Here is a 24,640-nt window from a genome sequence, read left to right on the forward strand (position 1 = left end):
GCCAGGGTTGCCCCTTGCCAGGCGGGGAATCCCTCACTCGCTCTTGCTAAACCTCATATTGCTGGGGATTGCCCAGCTCTCTGCTTTGTCAAGATCTCTCTGCAAAGCCTTCCTCCCCTCGATGGAGTCAGCCACTCCTTCCTGTTTAGCATCATGCATAAATGGACTCCAGATGCCCTCAAGTCCTACATGCGAGTCAGTCGGGACAACACTGAAGAGAACAGGCCCTAAAATGGAGGCCTGCACAAGCCCCTATGACTGGCCGCCACCCTGATGCGACCCCATTTACAATAACCCTTGGAGCCCGACCCGTCAGCCCCTTGTTCACCCATCACATTATGCATTGCTCTAGCTGTGTGCTGCCCAATTGGTCCAGAAGGAGACAGTGAGAAGCTGTCTTGAAGCTGTGCTGAAATCCAAACAGGTGCCATCAGCTGGCTTCCCCTGGGCAACCAGATGGTTGGCCACTTCATCAAAGGAAATCAATGGGGGTGGGCGGTGATGGGGAGGGGACATGGATAGGGCAGCTGACCTAAACCAACCAAAGGGACATTCCATAGCACCTGATGCCACACTCAGCAATAAACAGGGGGTTGCCGTGGGGAAGGGGGCTGTTCCTCCTGAACAACCACTGCATGTTTTGATGCCCTGCTTCCCAGGACATGGCTGAACATTGCTCGTTGATGGGAAGTAGAGAATATTTCTTTTTCCTTCTCTCTGCGCTTCCCCGTGGCTTTACTGTTTCTTTTGTTTCTTTTTCTCCCCATTCCCCTGCCCTTTAAGTAAACCATTCTCATCTCCAGCTTCTTTGTGCTATATTTTCTCCCCCAATTTAATAGCCACTCTTCTGTGTTCGCAATAAGTGAAATAATTTTAACTCCTACCTCACTTTTTTAATTATTTTCAAACAGCATCAGCAAGGTCTGTGGGACACCAGAACACCCTTATATAACACCCAAATAATTGCCATCTCCCTTTGGTGATTTGTACCCCCATGCCTGCTGTTTGTCGTCATCGCACCATGCCCTGCTGAGATAGCTTGGCTTTGTCTTGCTGCCCTCCTTGTAGTTATGAGAAGGCTGCCCTGAGGTTCCTCTGCAGTCTGACCAAACATCTTTGCCTCAGCCCCTCCTCACTGAGCAAGGGCCCCAACCCCTGAGCATTGTGAAATTGCCTACAATCCATTTCTAAAGATCTCACTAATGGGTTTTTGAAGACATGATTGAAATTCTTCCTCCGTGGAAAGGAACCCGTGATGGAGCAAAACTCAAATTTTCATACAAGCATATTGGACGTGCTTATGGTTTTTCTCATTTCTGTGTCTCAGAGAATTGCTTGTTCGGCTAACGATTTGGCCTCTTTGAAAGCGTTTGTCCTGACCGTCTCTCCATTGTTTGCCAATGCCTCCTGCTGGCCACCGGCTGCTGCTGTTTGTCTAGGTAAAGAACAGCTTGTTCAACCCACATGGTCCTGTGGTTGGAAGTAGGATCACAGTGCTTACACATTGTTTCTTTCCCTGGAATGTTCCACATCTCTTCATTTGGGAATACTTAACTCAACCAAGTATGTGCTACAGCTCCTGCAAGAAGAAAATACTTGTGGAGTGATCTTATGCTTCTGGTAGCTCTTGCGAGGTATTTGCCTTCCAGCACTGTCCTCAGTCAGGGAGATGCTACTTGTTTTACCTTGTCTCCTGATCTGTAGTGATGTATTAAAAGCAAAATGGGTAATGGGGCTCCTTGGACCCACATGCAGATCATGTGGATTTGATGCCTTACTTTCCCAGTAAAGCTGCACTGTGAAATCTGAAATCTGCCCCCCATCTGTTTCTAATGATATCACTAACCATGTTTGTGAGGATGGAACAGGAGGTCTGGTGAGAGCATCTGCAGGAGTAGCGTGCTCCCGATGGATGGACCGCATGGTGCAGACCCATATTGGAGCAGTTCCTGAAGAGCTGCTGCCTGTGGGCAGCCCCCGCAGGCTCAGTTTGGGAAGTACGGCATCCCCTGCAAGGGACCCCATGGGGAGCAGGGACAGAGAGGGAGGTGTAGGGAGCAGCAGGGTCAAAGCATTATGGACTGCCCTGTTCCCTTGCATTGCTCAGAGGGAGGAGGTTTTTAGTTCTCACTGCTCTAGTTTATTACCATTTGTCAATACATTACATTGATCTTCATTACGCCGAGTCTGTTTTCCTTATAACGGTATGTGGTGAGTGATCTCCCTGTCCTTACCTCAACTCTCAAACATTTTTTGCATGTGGCTGTTCTTCCTTTTTGGCTGAAGAGAGATGTCACTATCACCTAAGTAATTTAATAATCCTGTTTGACCTAACTATTCAAGGTTCATTCTACACCCTCTTTGTTTTTTTTTTCCACAGAGAGGAAAATATACTATTCCAAAGTGGCTCTCTCTCCTAGCAGTACGCTGCTGCTTAGCCAAATGCTACAGGTAAAGGTGCTGCTTCTACTCAGATAGGTCTACAAAATGCTATTTCATTAGGTCGGAATACTACATCTATGAAGTACTTAGAAAATATTTGGTGTTTGAAGATTAACTCTTATATGTCTGAATCCTTGAAGGAAAGGTTAGCCTTGTCTTCTGCAGAAAATTCTCATGCAAGAATGTAATAATAGTTCATGGATATAGAAATTAAAATGTAAATAATTAAATGAAGTCTTGAAGCACCTTGCATTTGGGTGTTCTATTGATACAGCACAATTAAGAAGTGTTTATAAATGAGATGTTTTATTAATGAAGCTGAGCATATGAAATATGCCTTCGGGCTACATCTAGGCAGTCTAGTCACTGCAGAATGTTACTGGAACATGTACTGTAACCATAGGTGCTGTAACTGTTATTCACAGCTCAGACATTTAACCTTCCTTTTGGTGGGGTTCTGAAACATTGTTGGTTTCTATTCTATCCGTTCTATGCACCCAGAAGGTCTGAATAAAAGATAAGTTTTTTCTTCTATTCTCACAGATTTGTGTAACAACTTGATTCTTCCTGCCCACTAGGTGGACCCAAAGAAGCGGATTACAGTTAAGCATCTGTTAAGTCACCCGTGGCTCATGGAAGGTTATTCAGATGCTGTCCACTGGCAAAGTAAATATCCAGTAAGTACACTTGCCAAGAAGGTTCCTTGGCATTTCGTGTAATCTTATTTGCTGTCACAACGGTACTGGTTCTTTGCCATTTCTTTTGAGGAGGCATTTCAAGGTACGTTGTCATTGTATTCTGTCGTTGATGCTTAATTAGCAAAACAGCTAGCTTCTCACCAAAATGTGCAGAACTTCTGTATGTGAGCAACCAGTTGATTCTCCAGGCTCCTTGGTCAATACTTTTGTTTAGGGGGTAAAAAACAGTTATTATTATTTTTCTTGGACATGCTTATGGTTTATCTTAATTCTAGTTCTCACTGAGAATTGCTCGTTTGGCCAACAAGCTGACCTCTTTGACAGCATGTTTGTCCACTCTGTACTTCAACTCTTTTGATGTGTGTGAGTTGAGGATAGTGTGGGGGCTTGGGGGAAATTCCAGCTGTCACCAAGTGCTGATGAGCAGCTGATGCTCATTTGCAGCCAATGCCTCCTGCTGGCCACTGGGTGCTGCTGTTTGTCTAGGTAAAGAACAGCTTGTTGCACGTGCGCTGTCAGTTTTAAGCAGCTCTGGCAAAGACGTGCATGCCTGATGCAGCTTTGCATATTTAAGAAGAGATAAAAGTGGAGCTTCCACTCAAGTGAAAAATCTTATCTGCAGACAGCCTTTCCTATGTGAGTTCAGAACCTCTCACCAGGGAGGGCCGAGACGCTGAAGTTGTGTGACTTTCTCCCTTTACTCACGGCAACATCTAGCCATGATGCTAACTAAAATACAAAATCTGAAATGTTGGATAATGAGGGACTCTGCCTGCTGCATATCACAGCAGTGTCATGGTCAGATGTGTCTCGATGAGGCAACCTGAAAGCTTCATGCTTGAATGTAGTCCGTGTTCTTGCAGCAGGGACACCTTGATGAGGACTGCGTGACAGAGCTTTCCGTGTTTCACAACCAGAGCAGGGAGAGTATATTGGAATTAATATCAGAGGTAAGAACTACATGTTGTTAATTTGTTGTAATTAAGCATGCTAATACAGTAAGTAACCTGAGCGTATTGGCAGCCTCATGGTGCCTTATTCTCAGGCGTGAGTTTTGCTGTGCTTTTCCAACCTAGGGAATCCCCACAGAATTTCAGATCTGTCAGTACAGCTCTGAAGCTCAATTTTGCCTTTTCTTTTTCCTCTTGTCATTGTGTTTCCTAAACTTTATTGATATTTTCTACCATGCTCATATCCTTATGAATTTCTGAAAGGCAAAATAGACTCAACCTAAAGATGTCTGGATGAACAACCGATTTCTTGCACTGGCTGAACTCCGTGCTTTGAAATGTTCTGATACCGGAGAGAAATCTTGCAGTGCATCGCTCAGCCAGGCTATAAAATAAGCGTGGGGGAATTGCTTTTCACAAACTTTGGAAGAAGTGAATCAGTTCCTGTCCCATTGGAATATAAATGACAAAAGCTGAGCTGACTACCTGTAGAGGAATTGTACCAAGGTGTTAGTGGTGATATTCTAACCTGGTAGAAGAGGCTTACAACATGAGGTGGACTCCGGCCTTAATGTGAATCTGAAAATTGTCCTTTGAAATTTATTTATTTTTTTATTCTACTGTATAGAACGAAGACTTGGGATAAAATCTTTCACATAACTGTAGCAGAAACAGACTTTTAAAATATGTGTTCTATTTAAAGTGGATAAATTTTGGAGTAAATATTGTTGGTTGTTTTTTTGTTTGTTTGTTTGTTTGTTTTTTCAGTTACAGGAAATACAGGAAATAATCTGAATAATCTACTTACAGGGGGAAACAGCTTGTCCAATTAAGTTTTGACATTTACACCGTCCTTTACTAGAGGACTTCTATTGCCTTATAACTTATTCAGGCTAATTGTATTATGCTGCAGACCTGGCAAGCACTTTTCTTGCAGTCCTCATAGCAGTTGTGTTGCTGAAAATCACACCAAATGTTGATTAAAAAAATTTTTCTTGTTGTACTCCCAATCAACTTGCTAGCAGGCAGCCTAGGAAGAGGAAAGAACTTCTCCAGTATGGCCACTTACGAATATTAAGGACATGGTGGCTTACAGTAGACTACAGAAAGTTGAATGCAGCTACTAAACCCTTGACTGCCACAGCACCCAGTCTGTCTGACATACCTAATCTGCTTAATACAGCAGGATTTAAATGATGGCTGTCGTTGGTGTTAGAGATATCTTTTGGTCACATTACCACGGCAGGAACAAGACAAATTTGCTTTTCCTTTGGAAATAATACAGCCTTTTTTGCTCATTTACCCCAGAGGGTTAAGCACAGACTTGCACCAACACATGCTGAATTGGCTAAGACATTAGAAGAAGTAAGGTTACCTACTGGAATCACATCAATTCAGTATGTAGATATCGAGTGGGGACAGTGATGAGCAGCAAGTACAAGAAGGAATGGGCTTCCTCATAGACAGACATATGCCAGCAGTGCTCATATCTGTTAGCCACTCTGACAACTGTTTGCAATTGCTGGCAGTTGTACTGATTATTGTGCTAAGAAGCTACCCATGAATGGCCAGGGGTATATTCTGAACATAGAGTCCCTACTAGTATCAAGAAAATTCTCAATTTCACCTTTCCAACCAAATGGCACAAGCATAACACTAGTACTACAGAAAGTACAAATGAGAATTTTGAGTACAATGAGACCTGGACAGGCTGGAGAGCTGGGCAGGAAGAAACCAAATGAGGTTGTTAGAAATGGCTCAGTCTTCAAAATAGGATTAAATAAAAAAATAGGATTTATTAAAAGAATAGAGGTAAGCAAACAGCGCTGGGTGCACCGGGAGTCTCCGCTCCACCAGGACGCACACCAGTTACATCAAGTAGCTGATTTTTATGCTCCAAGACTAATACATATTCATTACTACTTCTAAAAAATAGATTATTATAATTAGTATTAATTAATTAATTAATTACCTTATTAATTATAATAACCTATTAAAATAGGTTATTAATAATTATAATTGGGTCCTGTGGGTCCTGAGCGAGTGGGCAGACATTGCCCATCACCAGGTTGGGTGAGGCCAGTGAGTTGCATCCCTGGCCATGGCAGGGGGAGTGGAACTAGGTGGTCTTTAAGGCCCCTTCCAACCTGAGCCACTCGACATTTCTATGACTGTAGGATTCTGGGATTCGACCAAGAAGCCCAAGACACTGTCTGTGGCAGGGTCACAACTCTTTATTTTGATGACAACCAGATGTGCCCTGCTAAAGGCGCCGGGGCCTCTTGCAGGGCTGGGGAGAGTCCGGGTTGCTGTCGGCCCTCCTCTTCGGGGGGCGCCGGGGCCCCCCCGGTGAGCTGTCCCTGCCCTGGCCAGGAGGAGAGGGCCCGTGGCTGCAGCCCGGCACTGCAGCGTGTTCTGCTTCCTCCTCTTCAGGCTCTGAGAAGAGCTCCTCCTGCTCCTCAGGGATGGGTGCTGGACCCGCAGGCAGGGTGGCACTGGAGGCGCTGGGCAGCTCCTCGATGTCAGACCCATCCGCGCTGCTGGAGGAGAGCAGGCTGGTGACAGGAGTGTCCCGGGGGGAGGCAGCAGGGCTGGGGGTGGCCTCCAGGCTGTCTTCTGGCTCCCAGGTGTCTTGGGAGCCCTCGAGCTCTGGCTCCCAGGTGTCTTCGGAGTCTTCGAGCTCTGGCTCCCAGGTGTCTTGGGAGCCCTGGAGCTCTGGCTCCCAGGTGTCTTGGGAGCCCTCGAGGTCCACCTCAGGGCCGTTGTCCATGGAGAGCTGGCTGGCAGGACGCGGTTCCAGGAAGCCCAGCTCCTCGAGGTACTCCTCGCTGCAGATCTCCCCCATGATGGAGATGAGCCGCTGCACAATGCTCACCGTGTGGCCCTGCAGCAAGGGCCGCAGCTCCCGCACCAAGGCGTGCTCATCCAGCCCACAGCGGCACAGCCAAGCGACGACGGTGGCCTCCAGCATGTCCTGGTCCCACCAGGCAGCATCGAAGAGCTCCCTGGCTTGCTGGCGCACCCAGGAGCGCAGCGGACCCAGGACTTCGAGGTGTTCCCTGAAGAGGGCTGCCCATTCCTCGGGCGGGAGGCCTCTCACGGCAGGCTGGGGCATGGGCTCTGCAGCCCCCTGCTCGTCCTGGGGGCTGTCGTCTTGCGCCTCTGCATCGGGGGCCACCTGCACCTCCAGGAAGTCGTCTTCCGCCCAGATGGAGTAGCGGATGGAGGTGATGCGCTGCCTGCAGAGGGGGCAGGTGCTGCTTCTCTGCACCCAGCGCATGACGCACCCGAAGCAGAACTGGTGCAGGCAGGGGAGGATGTAGCTGGGCTCCTTGCACACCCCCTGGCACACAGGGCAGGTGATGTCCTGGGCCTCACCGCCCATGGTGTCGGCTCGCTGCAGCGGGCTGGGGAGAGCTGCAGATGGGGAGCTGCTTCCCCTGGCTGGCACCGCTGCCACAGCTGCTGTGCGCTGCAAGAAGGAGAGAGGCCAGGGTCAGTGGCTGAGCCAGGGCAGGCAGCGGCAGTGCCCCGGCCCCTCAGCAGGACAAAACCCCAAGCCCAGCCCCGGGGCACGTGTCGCCTCACAGCTCACCTGCACTGCTGCGAGCACTCCTTCCACAGCCCCGGCTGCCTGAGCCAGGCAGGGCCGGGGAAACGCAGGCACTGGCTGCGGGGACGGGCACCGAGAGCAGCTGCCAACGGCCCCACAGCACAGCTCCAACAAATCTCCCAAGAGATCCTTGCTCGGCACTCCAAGCCTCGCACAAACGCTCAGCGGGAGTCCAGGCACGAGCCAGGCTGGGCCAGGCTCTGACGGCGCCCCAAGATAAGCAGCGAGGGCCGTGAGGTCACAGCCCGTTGCTGGGTGACCTCACAGCCCACCGCTGGGTGACCTCAGAGCCCAGCGCTCTGGGTGACCCCCAAAAACCAAAGCATGTGTCTGAAAGCACTTGCCAGACATTTGGTGAACCCCAGCAGCTTGGCTGCCATGACCACTTCCCTGGGAGGCCTGTTTCAGTGGCCAAGCCCCGTGGTGGTGTACAATCTTTTCCTCACCTGCAGCCAGAGCCTCCAGTGGCCCATCTCCTTGCCATTCCCTCGAGTTTTGGCAGTGGCCCCAGAGAGCAGAGCTCAGCGCCGGCCCCTCTGCTGCCCTCGTGAGGAAGCTGCCGGCCGCCAGGAGGCCTCCCCTCAGTCTCATGCAGGCTGAACAAACACGCGCACCTCATGTGCTCCTCATCCGTCTTACTCTCCACATCCTCCACCACTTCCAAGCCCTCCTTTGGACACTCTCCCATAACCTGATGTCCTTCTGTTAGTGTGCTGCCCAAAAGTGCACCCAGGACTCGAGGTGATGCTGCAAGAGCGCAGAGCAGAGCACAGCAATCCCTGCCCCTGAGCGGCTGGCGATGCCGTGCTGGAGGCACCCCAGGATGCTGTTGCCCCTCCTGGCTGCCAGGGCCCGTGCTTGAATCACATTCAACTTGCCATCGACCAAAACCCCCAGATCCCTCTCTGCAGGGCTGTGCTCCAGCCTCTCGTCCCCCCAACTGTCCATACAGCCAGGGTTGCCCCTTGCCAGGCGTGGAATCCCTCACTCGCTCTTGCTAAACCTCATATCATAGAATATCCTGAGTTGGAAGGGACCCTTAAGGATCATCAAGTCCAACTCTTGACACCGCACAGGTCTACCCAAAAGTTCAGACCATGTGACTAAGTGCACAGTCCAATCTCTTCTTAAATTCAGACAGGCTCGGTGCAGTGACCACTTCCCTGGGGAGCCTGTTCCAGTGTGCAACCACCCTCTCTGTGTGAAGAACCCCCTCCTGATGTCCAGCCTAAATTTCCCCTGCCTCAGCTTAACCCTGTTCCCTCGGGTCCTGTCGCTGGTGTTAATGGAGAAAAGGTCTGCTGCCTCTCGACACCCCCTTACGAGGAAGTTGTAGACTGCGATGAGGTCTCCCCTCAGCCTCCTCTTCTCCAGGCTGAACAGGCCCAGTGCCCTCAGCCGTTCCTCGTACGTCTTCCCCTCCAGGCCTTTCACCATCTTCGTAGCCCTCCTCTAGACACTCTCCAACAGTTTCATGTCCTTTTTATACTGTGGTGCCCAGAACTGCACACAGTACTCGAGGTGGGGCCGCACCAGCGCAGAGCAGAGCGGGACAATCACCTCCCTCGACCTACTAGCGATGCCGTGCTTGATGCACCCCAGGACACGGTTGGCCCTCCTGGCTGCCAGGGCACACTGCCGGCTCATATTCAACTTGTTGTCTACCACGACCCCCAGATCCCTCTCTTCTAGGCTGCTCTCCAGTGTCTCATCGCCCAGTCTGTACGTGCAGCCAGGGTTTCCCCGTCCCAGGTGCAGGACCCGGCACTTGCTCTTATTGAACTTCATGCGGTTGGCGATCGCCCAGCTCTCCAACCTATCCAGATCCCTCTGCAAGGCCTTTCCACCCTCAACAGAGTCCACAACTCCTCCACGTTTGGTGTCATCAGCAAACTTGCTCAAAATGCCTTCTATTCCTACATCCAGATCGTTTATAAAAATATTGAAAAGTACCGGCCCTAAAATGGAGCCTTGAGGGACCCCACTAGTGACCGCCCGCCAGCCTGACTCAGCCCCATTCACCATAACCCTTTGGGCCCTGCCCGTTAGCCAATTGCTCACCCATCGTATGATGTTTTTATTTAGCTGTATGCTGGACATTTTGTCCAGTAGGATCCTATGGGAAACCATGTCAAAAGCCTTGCTGAAGTCCAAAAAAATCACATCAGCTGGTTTCCCTTGGTCCACCATATGGGTGATCTTATCATAAAAGGAAATCAGGTTAGTTAGGCAGGACCTACCCTTCACAAACCCATGCTGGCTGGGACCAATGACTGCTTTGTCCCCCAGGTGCGCCTCAATACGTTCGAGAACCATCTTCTCCATGATTTTACCAGGCACTGATGTGAGACTGACAGGCCTGTAATTGCTAGGGTCTTTTTTCTGACCCTTCTTGAAAATCGGCACAACATTTGCCAGCTTCCAGTCTACCAGGACCTCTCCAGACTCCCAGGATCATTGAAAAATAATTGAGAGAGGTTCCGCGATGATGTCCGCCAGCTCCTTCAGCACCCGGGGATGAATCCCATCTGGACCCATGGACTTGTAGGGATCCAGGTGGAGTAGCAAATCCCGCACACGTTCAGGGTCGGTTGGGAGTTTGTCATCCCCACCGTCCCGGTAAACTCCCTGATGGAACTGTGTGGAGTTTCGCGACACATCAAAGGGTTTCAGGCACCGTGAGACTGAGCCTGTTACAAACATCCATACCCCTATCCCCTGCTTAAAATCATTAATGATTGGCAATATCTCTTGTCAGCAGCAGCACTTATGGGGATTGACGGGGTGGTAACAGAATTGGAAAAAAGAGACATTATTAAAAGGACCCATTCACCTTACAATTCACCAGTGTGGACAGTAAAGAAAACAACCAGGCAATGGCATTTTACAGTGGAATACAGACAGTTAAATGCTAACATTTGTCCTTTGACTGCCACAGTTCCAAACATGGGAGAGATAGTGAAAGCCCTCTGTGTTTCTAACAGTAGCAATAGCGCTAACTACTCCCAAATATTTCTATGCATGGGAAATCAAAGATTGCTATTTCACCCTCTTTCTAACCCTGCCGGTTGAATACAACCGAGCATATTTTATTTTCTTTTGTGTTCACAGGAACCCTGAGCAAACTGTATAGGGACAGCTGGAAGATGACGAATCAACAGTTTGGATTAATGATGCTATGCTTTACCCTGACCTTGATGCAATTACAGACCTTAAAGGAAACTTAGCTACTGTGGCTGTGCATGGAGCTGAGGTGTTTCACCATGGCATTTAACCATGTATTGTCACAGTATAGCACAGTCACTGGAACATCTCAAAACAGAAAGGACCTAAATCTCTCTACTTTAGTTCTACATGGAAACAAAATATTTTCAAAAGATGAATGGAGTTGGAACAATTCTCTAAGAATGGCTGAACTTCAAGCCATGTCTGGACAGACAATACAAATTGGTTGCCGAATAACTAACCGATCCGCTTATAATCGGCCGACTGAAAATGAAACAGTTTCCAAAATAACTGAAACAATTTTACTTTCACCAAACCTATAATTGTGTACTGTGTCTGAGGCTACAGAGGCACAGAATTACTATTTGAATTCATGGTCAAAGGATATGAAGCCTCTGCTGAGGTCTTAATGAGTAGAATAACTGCTACTACAGATGACCTAAGGAAATTGGAACAACCAATAAAATCATCCTTATTGGCTTGAGGAAAATGATCATCAATTAATTATAAATGCCCTTGGAAAAGCCCAAGGCAATACCTCCCTTGCCTTGAGCTGTATCCAAGCGCAGTTATGGATACAATCTGTAGCAGCAGCTATTATTAGAAAGGGAGAAGAAAAAACTTTGCCCACTGAAATTCAAAAATTGATTTGGGATAATGCTTCAGAATTTGAAAAAGAATTTCAAGCTTGGTGGCAATTGGTCAACTTTACCCATTATGCAGAAAATGATAAAATTGTTGCCTTTATACTTACTATAAGTAATGCCACCATATACAATGTATATCCAATCATTGCATTAGGACTCAATCACAATGGAACTATACTTTATCCTAAAGAGCATAAAGTATGGGCCCATCAGAAGGGAGGAAAGTGGCAAACAATTGATGTAAATGCATGCATTGTGCGTGAACAAAAAGGTTTCATCTGTGAAAGTAACACGCTGGAATCTCAAGACATTTGTCTTGACACTGAGCAAAACATTTGCCACTTTGAGATACATCCTAATGAAACCCTTAAAACTGTACTTGTATATATTGGGAAAGGTTGTGTTTGTATGAGAACTCATTGTGATTCTATAGTCGTAGATGATACCGTGGTAGATACCAGTAATCACTCTAATGTTTGTGTTTGCAATTTTACCAAAATTCTAGGATGTGATTTTAAATACTCAGCTCCTGTCACTTCTTATCAACTTATTGCATCTAATTAACTGCTGCCTACTCCTATTGGAATGAACCTCACCTTGGTGAAGAAATTGCTGGTACATGAGGACCTGAAGCAGCTGATGACACAAGTCCGAGAAAATGGACAAAAGACTCTGATTGCTGTCCATCATGATGCACAAGAAATACATCGAGTGATGGAAAGAGTAAAGAGAGATGAGAGACACTGTTGGTGGGACACTTTGGATGGTCGCCAGCTGCCAAGGGAATCTTCAACAAGATGCTTCACCCTGTTATTGTTCTGCTAATACTATGATGAAATGTTTAGCATCCCTACACAATGTACATACACTCGATAAACCTCAATCCGTGGATGTATGTGATATCCCTGACATATTCCAACCGTTGTGAAGCTTGAGTGACTATAGTCACGGGGTGGATTATGTGGTGTAAATGCCTGAAGTAACTAGGAAAATAAAGCTAACATTCACACTTTTAAGGAAAAGGTACAGCATTGAAGAGGCTTTCAGGGTAGGGCATAACTGCATTACCTGAGCATTCCCTAGGCTCCCAACCTTAGATGCTATTGCGCTGGGGAAACTTGGTGTGCTAGCTCTAAGGAACACCACGGAGCGTGGAGTGGAGTGGAGACACCACGGCTAGGCTCTGTGACCAAGTGGGGCCTCGATTGTTCTTGTGCACAAAGCTGCACTTTTTGCCACCCTAAGCCAAAGACCTGTCATGTTTTGACAAATGCTGTACCCTAGTGTACTTTTTGCTCATTATAATATCATTATAATACCAAAACACACCTCCATCCCAAAAGCTACCCACCTCCAAGGTGCGACCACCCCTCACTGAGCATGCGCTCTGAATTTCTCAGAGCCTATTACTTTAAACGGAGATGGGAAAACTTTACACCAATCATAACTAAGATATGCTTGACTAGAGCCACTCAAGCTCCACCTAAAAGATAGAAAATAATATAAATTGGCCCAAGAGAGAGGGGATGTTAGGGAAGATACCATCGTCAGGGGAGATACCATCCCAAGGACATACAACATCCTTAGGACCTCCTGACTCCTGGGATCAGTTGACGGGCTGAGCCTCTCTTCCCCCCCCCATTGGGACGCCTTTGGGTGAGATCTGAATATTTGCTTATAAATCTCTATAGAGTCTTTGATCCTTTTAACGTGTTTATTTCTAGGCTGCGCACCTGTAACACCCGTAACACCTGTAACACCTGTAACACCTATAACATCTGTAACACTTATAACATCTATAACATCTGTAACATCTGTAACATCTATAACATCTGTAACACCTACAACACCTGTATAACATCTGTAACACCTATAACACCTGTGTATTTCATGCATACTAGCTTGCTTTTGCAGATAGTCACTATCACCGGCAATCCAAAAGAACCTGATTATCTGTTGCTGTAATAAACCATACTTGATTGCATTGTGATAGCTTTCATTAATGCAACTAGGGTGAGGGTGGTTATCCATGATAGTTCAGTGTTCTGAATCTAACCAGACCCCCAGACGGTTAATGCATTGTTGGTGAATGTCTGAACGGACCCCCAGGTGGTTAATACGTTTTTGGTGAATGTCTGAGTGGACCCCCAGGCGGTTATTACGTTTTTGGTGAATGTCCGAACGGACCCCCAGACCGTTAATGCATTTTTGGTGAATGTCTGACTGGACCCCCAGGCGGTTAATGTGGTTTTGGTGAATGTCCGACTGGTTCAGTACTCTGAATCCAACCGGGCCCGTAACGGTTAATCAGCTACACCCCTTTAACGCGACACTAATACGGTAAGTAACCTGAGCGTATTGGCAGCCTCATGGTGCCTTATTCTCAGGCGTGAGTTTTGCTGTGCTTTTCCAACCTACGGAATCCCCACAGAATTTCAGATCTGTCAGTACAGCTCTGTAGCTCAATTTTGCCTTTTCTTTTTCCTCCTTTCATTGTGTTTCCTAACCTTTATTGATATTTTCTACCATGCTAATATCCTTATGAATTTCTGAAAGGCCAAATAGACTCAACCTAAAGATGTCTGGAAGAACAACCGATTTCTTGCACTGGCTGAACTCCGTGCTTTGAAATGTTCTGATACCGGAGAGAAAACTTCCAGTGCATCGCTCAGCCAGGCTATAAAATAAGCGTGGGAGAATTGCTTTTCACAAACTTTGGGAGAAGTGAATCGGTTCCTGTCCCATTGGAATATAAATGACAAAAGCTGAGCTGACTACCTGTAGAGGAATTATACCAAGGTGTTAGTGGTGATATTCTAACCTGGTAGAAGAGACTTACAACATGAGGTGGACTCCGGCCTTAATGTGAATCTGAAAATTGCCCTTTGAAAATTATTTTTTTTTTATTCTACTGTATAGAATGAAGACTTGGGATAAAATCTTTCACATAACTGTAGCAGAAACAGACTTTTAAAATATGTGTTCTATTTAAAATGGATAAATTTTGGAGTAAATATTGTTGGTTGTTTTTTTTTTGTTTTGTTTTGTTTTTTTGTTTTTTTGGTTTTTTTTTGTTGTTTGTTTGTTTGCTTGTTTTTTCAGTTACAAGAAATACAGGAAATAACCCGAATAATCTACTTACAGGAGGAAACAGCTTGTCCAGTTAAGTTTTGGCATTTACACCGTCCTTTACTAGGGGACTTCTATTGCCTTATAACTTATTCAGGCTACTGGTATTATGCTGCAAACCTGGCAAGCATTTTTCTTGCAGTCCTCATAGCAGTTGTGTTGCTGAAAATCACACCAAATGTTGATTAAAAAAATTTTTCTTGTTGTACTCCCAATCAACTTGCTAGCAGGCAGCCTAGGAAGAGGAAAGAACTTCTCCAGTATGGCCACTTACAAATATTAAGGACATGGTGGCTTACAGTAGACTACAGAAAGTTGAATGCAGCTACTAAACCCTTGACTGCCACAGCACCCAGTCTGTCTGACATACCTAATCTGCTTAATACAGCAGGATTTAAATGATGGCTGTCGGTGGTGTTAGAGACATCTTTTGGTCACATTACCACGGCAGGAACAAGACAAATTTGCTTTTACTTTGGAAGTAATACAGCCTTTTTTGCTCATTTACCCCAGAGGGTTAAGCACAGACTTGCACCAACACATGCTGAATTGGCTAAGACATTAGAAGAAGTAAGGTTACCTGCTGGAATCACATTAATTCAGTATGTAGATATTGAGTGGGGACAGTGATGATCAGCAAGTACAAGAAGGAATGGGCTTCCTCATAGACAGACATATGCCAGCAGTGCTCATATCTGTTAGCCACTCTGACAACTGTTTGCAATTGCTGGCAGTTGTACTAATTATTGTGCTAAGAAGCTACCCAGGAATGGCCAGGGGTATATTCTGAACATAGAGTCCCTACTAATATCAAGAAAATTCTCAATTTCACCTTTCCAACCAAATGGCACTAGCATAACACTAGTACTACAGAAAGTACAAATGAGAATTTTGAGTACAATGAGACCTGGACAGGCTGGAGAGCTGGGCAGGAAGAAACCAAATGAGGTTGTTAGAAATGGCTCAGTCTTCAAAATGGGATTAAATAAAAAAATAGGATTTATTAAAAGAATAGAGGTAAGCAAACAGCGCTGGGTGCACCGGGAGTCTCCGCTCCACCAGGACGCACACCAGTTACATCAAGTAGCTGATTTTTATGCTCCTAGACTAACACATATTCATTACTACTTCTAAAAAATAGGTTATTATAATTAGTATTAATTATTAATTAATTAATTACCTTAATAATTATAATAACCTATTAAAAATAGGTTATTAATAATTATAATTGGGTCCTGTGGGTCCTGAGCGAGTGGGCAGACATTGCCCATCACCAGGTTGGGTGAGGCCAGTGAGTTGCATCCCTGGCCATGGCAGGGGGAGTGGAACTAGGTGGTCTTTAAGGCCCCTTCCAACCTGAGCCACTCGACATTTCTGTGACTGTAGGATTCTGGGATTCGACGAAGAAGCCCAAGACACTGTCTGTGGCAGGGTCACAACTCTTTATTTTGATGACAACCAGATGTGCCCTGCTAAAGGCGCCGGGGCCTCTTGCAGGGCTGGGGAGAGTCCGGGTTGCTGTCGGCCCTCCTCTTCGGGGGGCGCCGGGGCCCCCCCGGTGAGCTGTCCCTGCCCTGGCCAGGAGGAGAGGGCCCGTGGCTGCAGCCCGGCACTGCAGCGTGTTCTGCTTCCTCCTCTTCAGGCTCTGAGAAGAGCTCCTCCTGCTCCTCAGGGATGGGTGCTGGACCCGCAGGCAGGGTGGCACTGGAGGCGCTGGGCAGCTCCTCGATGTCAGAATCCTCCGCGCTGCTGGAGGAGAGCAGGCTGGTGACAGGAGTGTCCCGGGGGGAGGCAGCAGGGCTGGGGGTGGCCTCCAGGCTGTCTTCTGGCTCCCAGGTGTCTTCGGAGCCCTCGAGCTCTGGCTCCCAGGTGTCTTGGGAGTCTTCGAGCTCTGGCTCCCAGGTGTTTTCGGAGCCCTCGAGCTCTGGCTCCCAGGTGTCTTGGGAGTCTTCGAGCTCTGGCTCCCAGGTGTTTTCGGAGCCCTCGAGCTCTGGCTCCCAGGTGTCTTGGGAGCCCTCGAGGTCCACCTCAGGGCCGTTGTCCATGGAGAGCTGGCTGGCAGGACGCGGTTCCAGGAAGCCCAGCTCCTCGAGGTACTCCTCGCTGCAGATCTCCCCCATGATGGAGATGAGCCGCTGCACAATGCTCACCGTGTGGCCCTGCAGCAAGGGCCGCAGCTCCCGCACCAAGGCGTGCTCATCCAGCCCACAGCGGCACAGCCAAGCGACGACGGTGGCCTCCAGCATGTCCTGGTCCCACCAGGCAGCATCGAAGAGCTCCCTGGCTTGCTGGCGCACCCAGGAGCGCAGCGGACCCAGGACTTCGAGGTGTTCCCTGAAGAGGGCTGCCCATTCCTCGGGCGGGAGGCCTCTCACGGCAGGCTGGGGCATGGGCTCTGCAGCCCCCTGCTCGTCCTGGGGGCTGTCGTCTTGCGCCTCTGCATCGGGGGCCACCTGCACCTCCAGGAAGTCGTCTTCCGCCCAGATGGAGTAGCGGATGGAGGTGATGCGCTGCCTGCAGAGGGGGCAGGTGCTGCTTCTCTGGAGCCAGCGCATGACGCACCCGAAGCAGAACTGGTGCAGGCAGGGGAGGATGTAGCTGGGCTCCTTGCACACCCCCTGGCACACAGGGCAGGTGATGTCCTGGGCCTCAGCGCCCATGGTGTCGGCTCGCTGCAGCGGGCTGGGGAGAGCTGCAGATGGGGAGCTGCTTCCCCTGGCTGGCACCGCTGCCACAGCTGCTGTGCGCTGCAAGAAGGAGAGAGGCCAGGGTCAGTGGCTGAGCCAGGGCAGGCAGCGGCAGTGCCCCGGCCCCTCAGCAGGACAAAACCCCAAGCCCAGCCCCGGGGCACGTGTCGCCTCACAGCTCACCTGCACTGCTGCGAGCACTCCTTCCACAGCCCCGGCTGCCTGAGCCAGGCAGGGCCGGGGAAACGCAGGCACTGGCTGCGGGGACGGGCACCGAGAGCAGCTGCCAACGGCCCCACAGCACAGCTCCAACAAATCTCCCAAGAGATCCTTGCTCGGCACTCCAAGCCTCGCACAAACGCTCAGCGGGAGTCCAGGCACGAGCCAGGCTGGGCCAGGCTCTGACGGCGCCCCAAGATAAGCAGCGAGGGCCGTGAGGTCACAGCCCATTGCTGGGTGACCTCACAGCCCACCGCTGGGTGACCTCAGAGCCCAGCGCTCTGGGTGACCCCCAAAAACCAAATCTGAAAGCACTTGCCAGACATTTGGTGAACCCCAGCAGCTTGGCTGCCATGACCACTTCCCTGGGAGGCCTGTTTCAGTGGCCAAGCCCCGTGCTGGTGTACAATCTTTTCCTCAGCTGCAGCCAGAGCCTCCAGTGGCCCATCTCCTTGCCATTCCCTCGAGTTTTGTCAGTGGCCCCAGAGAGCAGAGCTCAGCGCCGGCCCCTCTGCTGCCCTCGTGAGGAAGCTGCCGGCCGCCATGAGGCCTCCCCTCAGTCTCATGAAGGCTGAACAAACACGCGCACCTCCTGTGCTCCTCATCCGTCTTACTCTCCAGATCCTCCACCACTTCCAAGCCCTCCTTTGGACACTCTCCCATAACCTGATGTCCTTCTGTTAGTGTGCTGCCCAAAAGTGCACCCAGGACTGGAGGTGATGCTGCAAGAGCGCAGAGCAGAGCACAGCAATCCCTGCCCCTGAGCGGCTGGCGATGCCGTGCTGGAGGCACCCCAGGATGCTGTTGCCCCTCCTGGCTGCCAGGGCCCGTGCTTGAATCACATTCAACTTGCCATCGCCCAAAACCCCCAGATCCCTCTCTGCAGGGCTGTGCTGTCCATACAGCCAGGGTTGCCCCTTGCCAGGCGGGGAATCCCTCACTCGCTCTTGCTAAACCTCATATTGCTGGGGATTGCCCAGCTCTCTGCTTTGTCGAGATCTCTCTGCAAAGCCTTCCTCCCCTCGATGGAGTCAGCCACTCCTTCCTGTTTAGCATCATGCATAAATGGACTCCAGATGCCCTCAAGTCCTACATGCGAGTCAGTCGGGACAACCCTGAAGAGAACAGGCCCTAAAATGGAGGCCTGCGCAAGCCCCTATGACTGGCCGCCACCCTGATGCGACCCCATTTACAATAACCCTTGGAGCGCGACCCGTCAGCCCCTTGTTCACCCATCGCATTATGCATTGCTCTAGCTGTGTGCTGCCCAATTTGTCCAGAAGGAGACAGTGAGAAGCTGTCTTGAAGCTGTGCTGAAATCCAAACAGGTACCATCAGCTGGCTTCCCCTGGGCAACCAGATGGTTGGCCACTTCATCAAAGGAAATCAATGGGGGTGGGCGGTGATGGGGAGGGGACATCGATAGGGCAGCTGACCTAAACCAACCAAAGGGACATTCCATAGCACCTGATGCCACACTCAGCAATAAACAGGGGGTTGCCGTGGGGAAGGGGGCTGTTCCTCCTGAACAACCACTGCATGTTCTGATGCCCTGCTTCCCAGGACATGGCTGAACATTGCTCGTTGATGGGAAGTAGAGAATATTTCTTTTTCCTTCTCTCTGCGCTTCCCCGCAGCCTTATTGTTTCTTTTGTTTCTTTTTCTCCCCATTCCCCTGCCCTTTCATTAAACCATTCTCATCTCCAGCCTCTTTGTGCTCTATTTTCTCCCCCAATTTAATAGCCACTCTTCTGTGTTCGCAATAAGTGAAATAATTTTAATTCCTACCTCGCTTTTTTAATTCTTTTCAAACAGCATCAGCAAGGTCTGTGGGACACCAGAACACCCTTATATAACACCCAAATAATTGCCATCTCCCTTTGGTGATTTGTACCCCCATGCCTGCTGTTTGTCATCATCGCACCATGCCCTGCTGAGATAGCTTGGCTTTGTCTTGCTGCCCTCCTTGTAGTTATGAGAAGGCTGCCCTGAGGTTCCTCTGCAGTCTGACCAAACATCTTTGCCTCAGCCCCTCCTCACTGAGCAAGGGCCCCAACCCCTGAGCATTGGGAAATTGCCTACAATCCATTTCTAAAGATCTCACTAATGGGTTTTTGAAGACATGATTGAAATTCTTCCTCCGTGGAAAGGAACCCGTGATGGAGCAAAACTCAAATTTTCATACAAGCATATTGGACGTGCTTATGGTTTTTCTCATTTCTACGTCTCAGAGAATTGCTTGTTCGGCTAACGATTTGGCCTCTTTGAAAGCCTTTGTCCTGACCGTCTCTCCATTGTTTGCCAATGCCTCCTGCTGGCCACTGGGTGCTGCTGTTTGTCTAGGTAAAGAACAGCTTGTTGCACGTGCGCTGTCAGTTTTAAGCAGCTCTGGCAAAGACGTGCATGCCTGATACAGCTTTGCATATTTAAGAAGAGATAAAAGTGTAGCTTCCACTCAAGTGAAAAATCTTATCTGCAGACAGCCTTTCCTATGTGAGTTCAGAACCTCTCACCAGGGAGGGCCGAGACGCTCAAGTTGCTGAAGTTGTGTGACTTTCTCCGTTTACTCACGGCAACATCTAGCCATGATGCTAACTAAAATACAAAATCTGAAATGTTGGATAATGAGGGACTCCGCCTGCTGCATAGCACAGCAGTGTCATGGTCAGATGTGTCTCGATGAGACAACCTGAAAGCTTCATGCTTGAATGTAGTCCATGTTCTTGCAGCAGGGACACCTTGACGAGGACTGCGTGACAGAGCTTTCCGTGTTTCACAACCAGAGCAGGGAGAGAATATTGGAATTAATATCAGAGGTAAGAACTACATGTTGTTAATTTGTTGTAATTAAGCATGCTAATACAGTAAGTAACCTGAGCGTATTGGCAGCCTCATGGTGCCTTATTCTCAGGCGTGAGTTTTGCTGTGCTTTTCCAACCTACGGAATCCCCACAGAATTTCAGATCTGTCAGTACAGCTCTGAAGCTCAATTTTGCCTTTTCTTTTTCCTCTTGTCATTGTGTTTCCTAACCTTTATTGATATTTTCTACCATGCTCATATCCTTATGAATTTCTGAAAGGCCAAATAGACTCAACCTAAAGATGTCTGGATGAACAACCGATTTCTTGCACTGGCTGAACTCCGTGCTTTGAAATGTTCTGATACCGGAGAGAAAACTTCCAGTGCATCGCTCAGCCAGGCTATAAAATAAGCGTGGGGGAATTGCTTTTCACAAACTCTGGAAGAAGTGAATCAGTTCCTGTCCCATTGGAATATAAATGACAAAAGCTGAGCTGACTACCTGTAGAGGAATTGTACCAAGGTGTTAGTGGTGATATTCTAACCTGGTAGAAGAGACTTACAACATGAGGTGGACTCCGGCCTTAATGTGAATCTGAAAATTGTCCTTTGAAATTTATTTTTTTTTATTCTACTGTATAGAATGAAGACTTGGGATAAAATCTTTCACATAACTGTAGCAGAAACAGACTTTTAAAATATGTGTTCTATTTAAAATGGATAAATTTTGGAGTAAATATTGTTGGTTGTTTTTTTGTTTTGTGTTTGTTTGTTTGTTTGTTTTTTCAGTTACAAGAAATACAGGAAATAACCTGAATAATCTACTTACAGGAGGAAACAGCTTGTCCAATTAAGTTTTGGCATTTACACCGTCCTTTACTAGGGGACTTCTATTGCCTTATAACTTATTCAGGCTACTGGTATTATGCTGCAAACCTGGCAAGCATTTTTCTTGCAGTCCTCATAGCAGTTGTGTTGCTGAAAATCACACCAAATGTTGATTAAAAAAAATTTTCTTGTTGTACTCCCAATCAACTTGCTAGCAGGCAGCCTAGGAAGAGGAAAGAACTTCTCCAGTATGGCCAGTTACAAATATTAAGGACATGGTGGCTTACAGTAGACTACAGAAAGTTGAATGCAGCTACTAAACCATTGACTGCCACAGCACCCAGTCTGTCTGACATACCTAATCTGCTTAATACAGCAGGATTTAAATGATGGCTGTCGGTGGTGTTAGAGATATCTTTTGGTCACATTACCACGGCAGGAACAAGACAAATTTGCTTTTACTTTGGAAGGAATACAGCCTTTTTTGCTCATTTACCCCAGGGGGTTAAGCACAGACTTGCACCAACACATGCTGAATTGGCTAAGACATTAGAAGAAGTAAGGCTACCTGCTGGAATCACATTAATTCAGTATGTAGATATCGAGTGGGGACAGTGATGAGCAGCAAGTACAAGAAGGAATGGGCTTCCTCATAGACAGACATATGCTAGCAGTGCTCATATCTGTTAGCCACTCTGACAACTGTTTGCAATTGCTGGCAGTTGTACTGATTATTGTGCTAAGAAGCTACCCATGAATGGCCAGGGGTATATTCTGAACATAGAGTCCCTACTAATATCAAGAAAATTCTCAATTTCACCTTTCCAACCAAATGGCACAAGCATAACACTAGTACTACAGAAAGTACAAATGAGAATTTTGAGTACAATGAGACCTGGACAGGCTGGAGAGCTGGGCAGGAAGAAACCAAATGAGGTTGTTAGAAATGGCTCAGTCTTCAAAATAGGATTAAATAAAAAAATAGGATTTATTAAAAGAATAGAGGTAAGCAAACAGCGCTGGGTGCACCGGGAGTCTCCGCTCCACCAGGACGCACACCAGTTACATCAAGTAGCTGATTTTTATGCTCCTAGACTAATCCATATTCATTACTACTTCTAAAAAATAGATTATTATAATTAGTATTAATTATTAATTAATTAATTAATAATTATAACAATGTATTAAAAATAGGTTATTAATAATTATAATTGGGTCCTGTGGGTCCTGAGCGAGTGGGCAGACATTGCCCATCACCAGGTTGGGTGAGGCCAGTGAGTTGCATCCCTGGCCATGGCAGGGGGAGTGGAACTAGGTGGTCTTTAAGGCCCCTTCCAACCTGAGCCACTCGACATTTCTATGACTGTAGGATTCTGGGATTCGACGAAGAAGACCAAGACACTGTCTGTGGCAGGGTCACAACTCTTTATTTTGATGACAACCAGATGTGCCCTGCTAAAGGCGCCGGGGCCTCTTGCAGGGCTGGGGAGAGTCCGGGTTGCTGTCGGCCCTCCTCTTCGGGGGGCGCCGGGGCCCCCCCGGTGAGCTGTCCCTGCCCTGGCCAGGAGGAGAGGCCCCGTGGCTGCAGCCCGGCACTGCAGCGTGTTCTGCTTCCTCCTCTTCAGGCTCTGAGAAGAGCTCCTCCTGCTCCTCAGGGATGGGTGCTGGACCCGCAGGCAGGGTGGCACTGGAGGTGCTGGGCAGCTCCTCGATGTCAGAATCCTCCGCGCTGCTGGAGGAGAGCAGGCTGGTGACAGGAGTGTCCCGGGGGGAGGCAGCAGGGCTGGGGGTGGCCTCCAGGCTGTCTTCTGGCTCCCAGGTGTCTTGGGAGCCCTCGAGCTCTGGCTCCCAGGTGTCTTCGGAGCCCTCGAGCTCTGGCTCCCAGGTGTCTTGGGAGCCCTCGAGGTCCACCTCAGGGCCGTTGTCCATGGAGAGCTGGCTGGCAGGACGCGGTTCCAGGAAGCCCAGCTCCTCGAGGTACTCCTCGCTGCAGATCTCCCCCATGATGGAGATGAGCCGCTGCACAATGCTCACCGTGTGGCCCTGCAGCAAGGGCCGCAGCTCCCGCACCAAGGCGTGCTCATCCAGCCCACAGCGGCACAGCCAAGCGACGACGGTGGCCTCCAGCATGTCCTGGTCCCACCAGGCAGCATCGAAGAGCTCCCTGGCTTGCTGGCGCACCCAGGAGCGCAGCGGACCCAGGACTTCGAGGTGTTCCCTGAAGAGGGCTGCCCATTCCTCGGGCGGGAGGCCTCTCACGGCAGGCTGGGGCATGGGCTCTGCAGCCCCCTGCTCGTCCTGGGGGCTGTCGTCTTGCGCCTCTGCATCGGGGGCCACCTGCACCTCCAGGAAGTCGTCTTCCGCCCAGATGGAGTAGCGGATGGAGGTGATGCGCTGCCTGCAGAGGGGGCAGGTGCTGCTTCTCTGGACCCAGCGCATGACGCACCCGAAGCAGAACTGGTGCAGGCAGGGGAGGATGTAGCTGGGCTCCTTGCACACCCCCTGGCACACAGGGCAGGTGATGTCCTGGGCCTCAGCGCCCATGGTGTCGGCTCGCTGCAGCGGGCTGGGGAGAGCTGCAGATGGGGAGCTGCTTCCCCTGGCTGGCACCGCTGCCACAGCTGCTGTGCGCTGCAAGAAGGAGAGAGGCCAGGGTCAGTGGCTGAGCCAGGGCAGGCAGCGGCAGTGCCCCGGCCCCTCAGCAGGACAAAACCCCAAGCCCAGCCCCGGGGCACGTGTCGCCTCACAGCTCACCTGCACTGCTGCGAGCACTCCTTCCACAGCCCCGGCTGCCTGAGCCAGGCAGGGCCGGGGAAACGCAGGCACTGGCTGCGGGGACGGGCACCGAGAGCAGCTGCCAACGGCCCCACAGCACAGCTCCAACAAATCTCCCAAGAGATCCTTGCTCGGCACTCCAAGCCTCGCACAAACGCTCAGCCAGAGTCCAGGCACGAGCCAGGCTGGGCCAGGCTCTGACGGCGCCCCAAGATAAGCAGCGAGGGCCGTGAGGTCACAGCCCATTGCTGGGTGACCTCACAGCCCACCGCTGGCTGACCTCAGAGCCCAGCGCTCTGGGTGACCCCCAAAAACCAAAGCATGTGTCTGAAAGCACTTGCCAGACATTTGGTGAAGCCCAGCAGCTTGGCTGTCATGACCACTTCCCTGGGAGGCCTGTTTCAGTGGCCAAGCCCCGTGGTGGTGTACAATCTTTTCCTCACCTGCAGCCAGAGCCTCCAGTGGCCCATCTCCTTGCCATTCCCTCGAGTTTTGGCAGTGGCCCCAGAGAGCAGAGCTCAGCGCCGGCCCCTCTGCTGCCCTCGTGAGGAAGCTGCCGGCCGCCAGGAGGCCTCCCCTCAGTCTCATGCAGGCTGAACAAACACGCGCACCTCATGTGCTCCTCAT

At 49.4% G+C, this 24,640-nt stretch overlaps 1 long non-coding RNA gene across 2 annotated transcripts; it reads left to right on the forward strand.

The window, feature by feature from the left end:
* Nucleotides 1-2,409: 2,409 nt before the first annotated feature.
* On the forward strand, nt 2,410-21,768 carry LOC137848612 (uncharacterized). Of its 2 annotated transcripts, XR_011091451.1 has the most exons (4): nt 2,410-2,451; nt 3,021-3,119; nt 20,340-20,426; nt 21,200-21,768. It is a non-coding gene; the product is annotated as an uncharacterized lncRNA (long non-coding RNA). The 2 variants fall into 2 exon arrangements; XR_011091450.1 differs by lacking the exon at nt 21,200-21,768 and having other exon boundaries at nt 20,340-21,165.
* Nucleotides 21,769-24,640: the final 2,872 nt, after the last annotated feature.

This window comes from Anas acuta, chromosome Z (assembly GCF_963932015.1).
Source record: "Anas acuta chromosome Z, bAnaAcu1.1, whole genome shotgun sequence".
Taxonomy (NCBI): domain Eukaryota; kingdom Metazoa; phylum Chordata; class Aves; order Anseriformes; family Anatidae; genus Anas; species Anas acuta.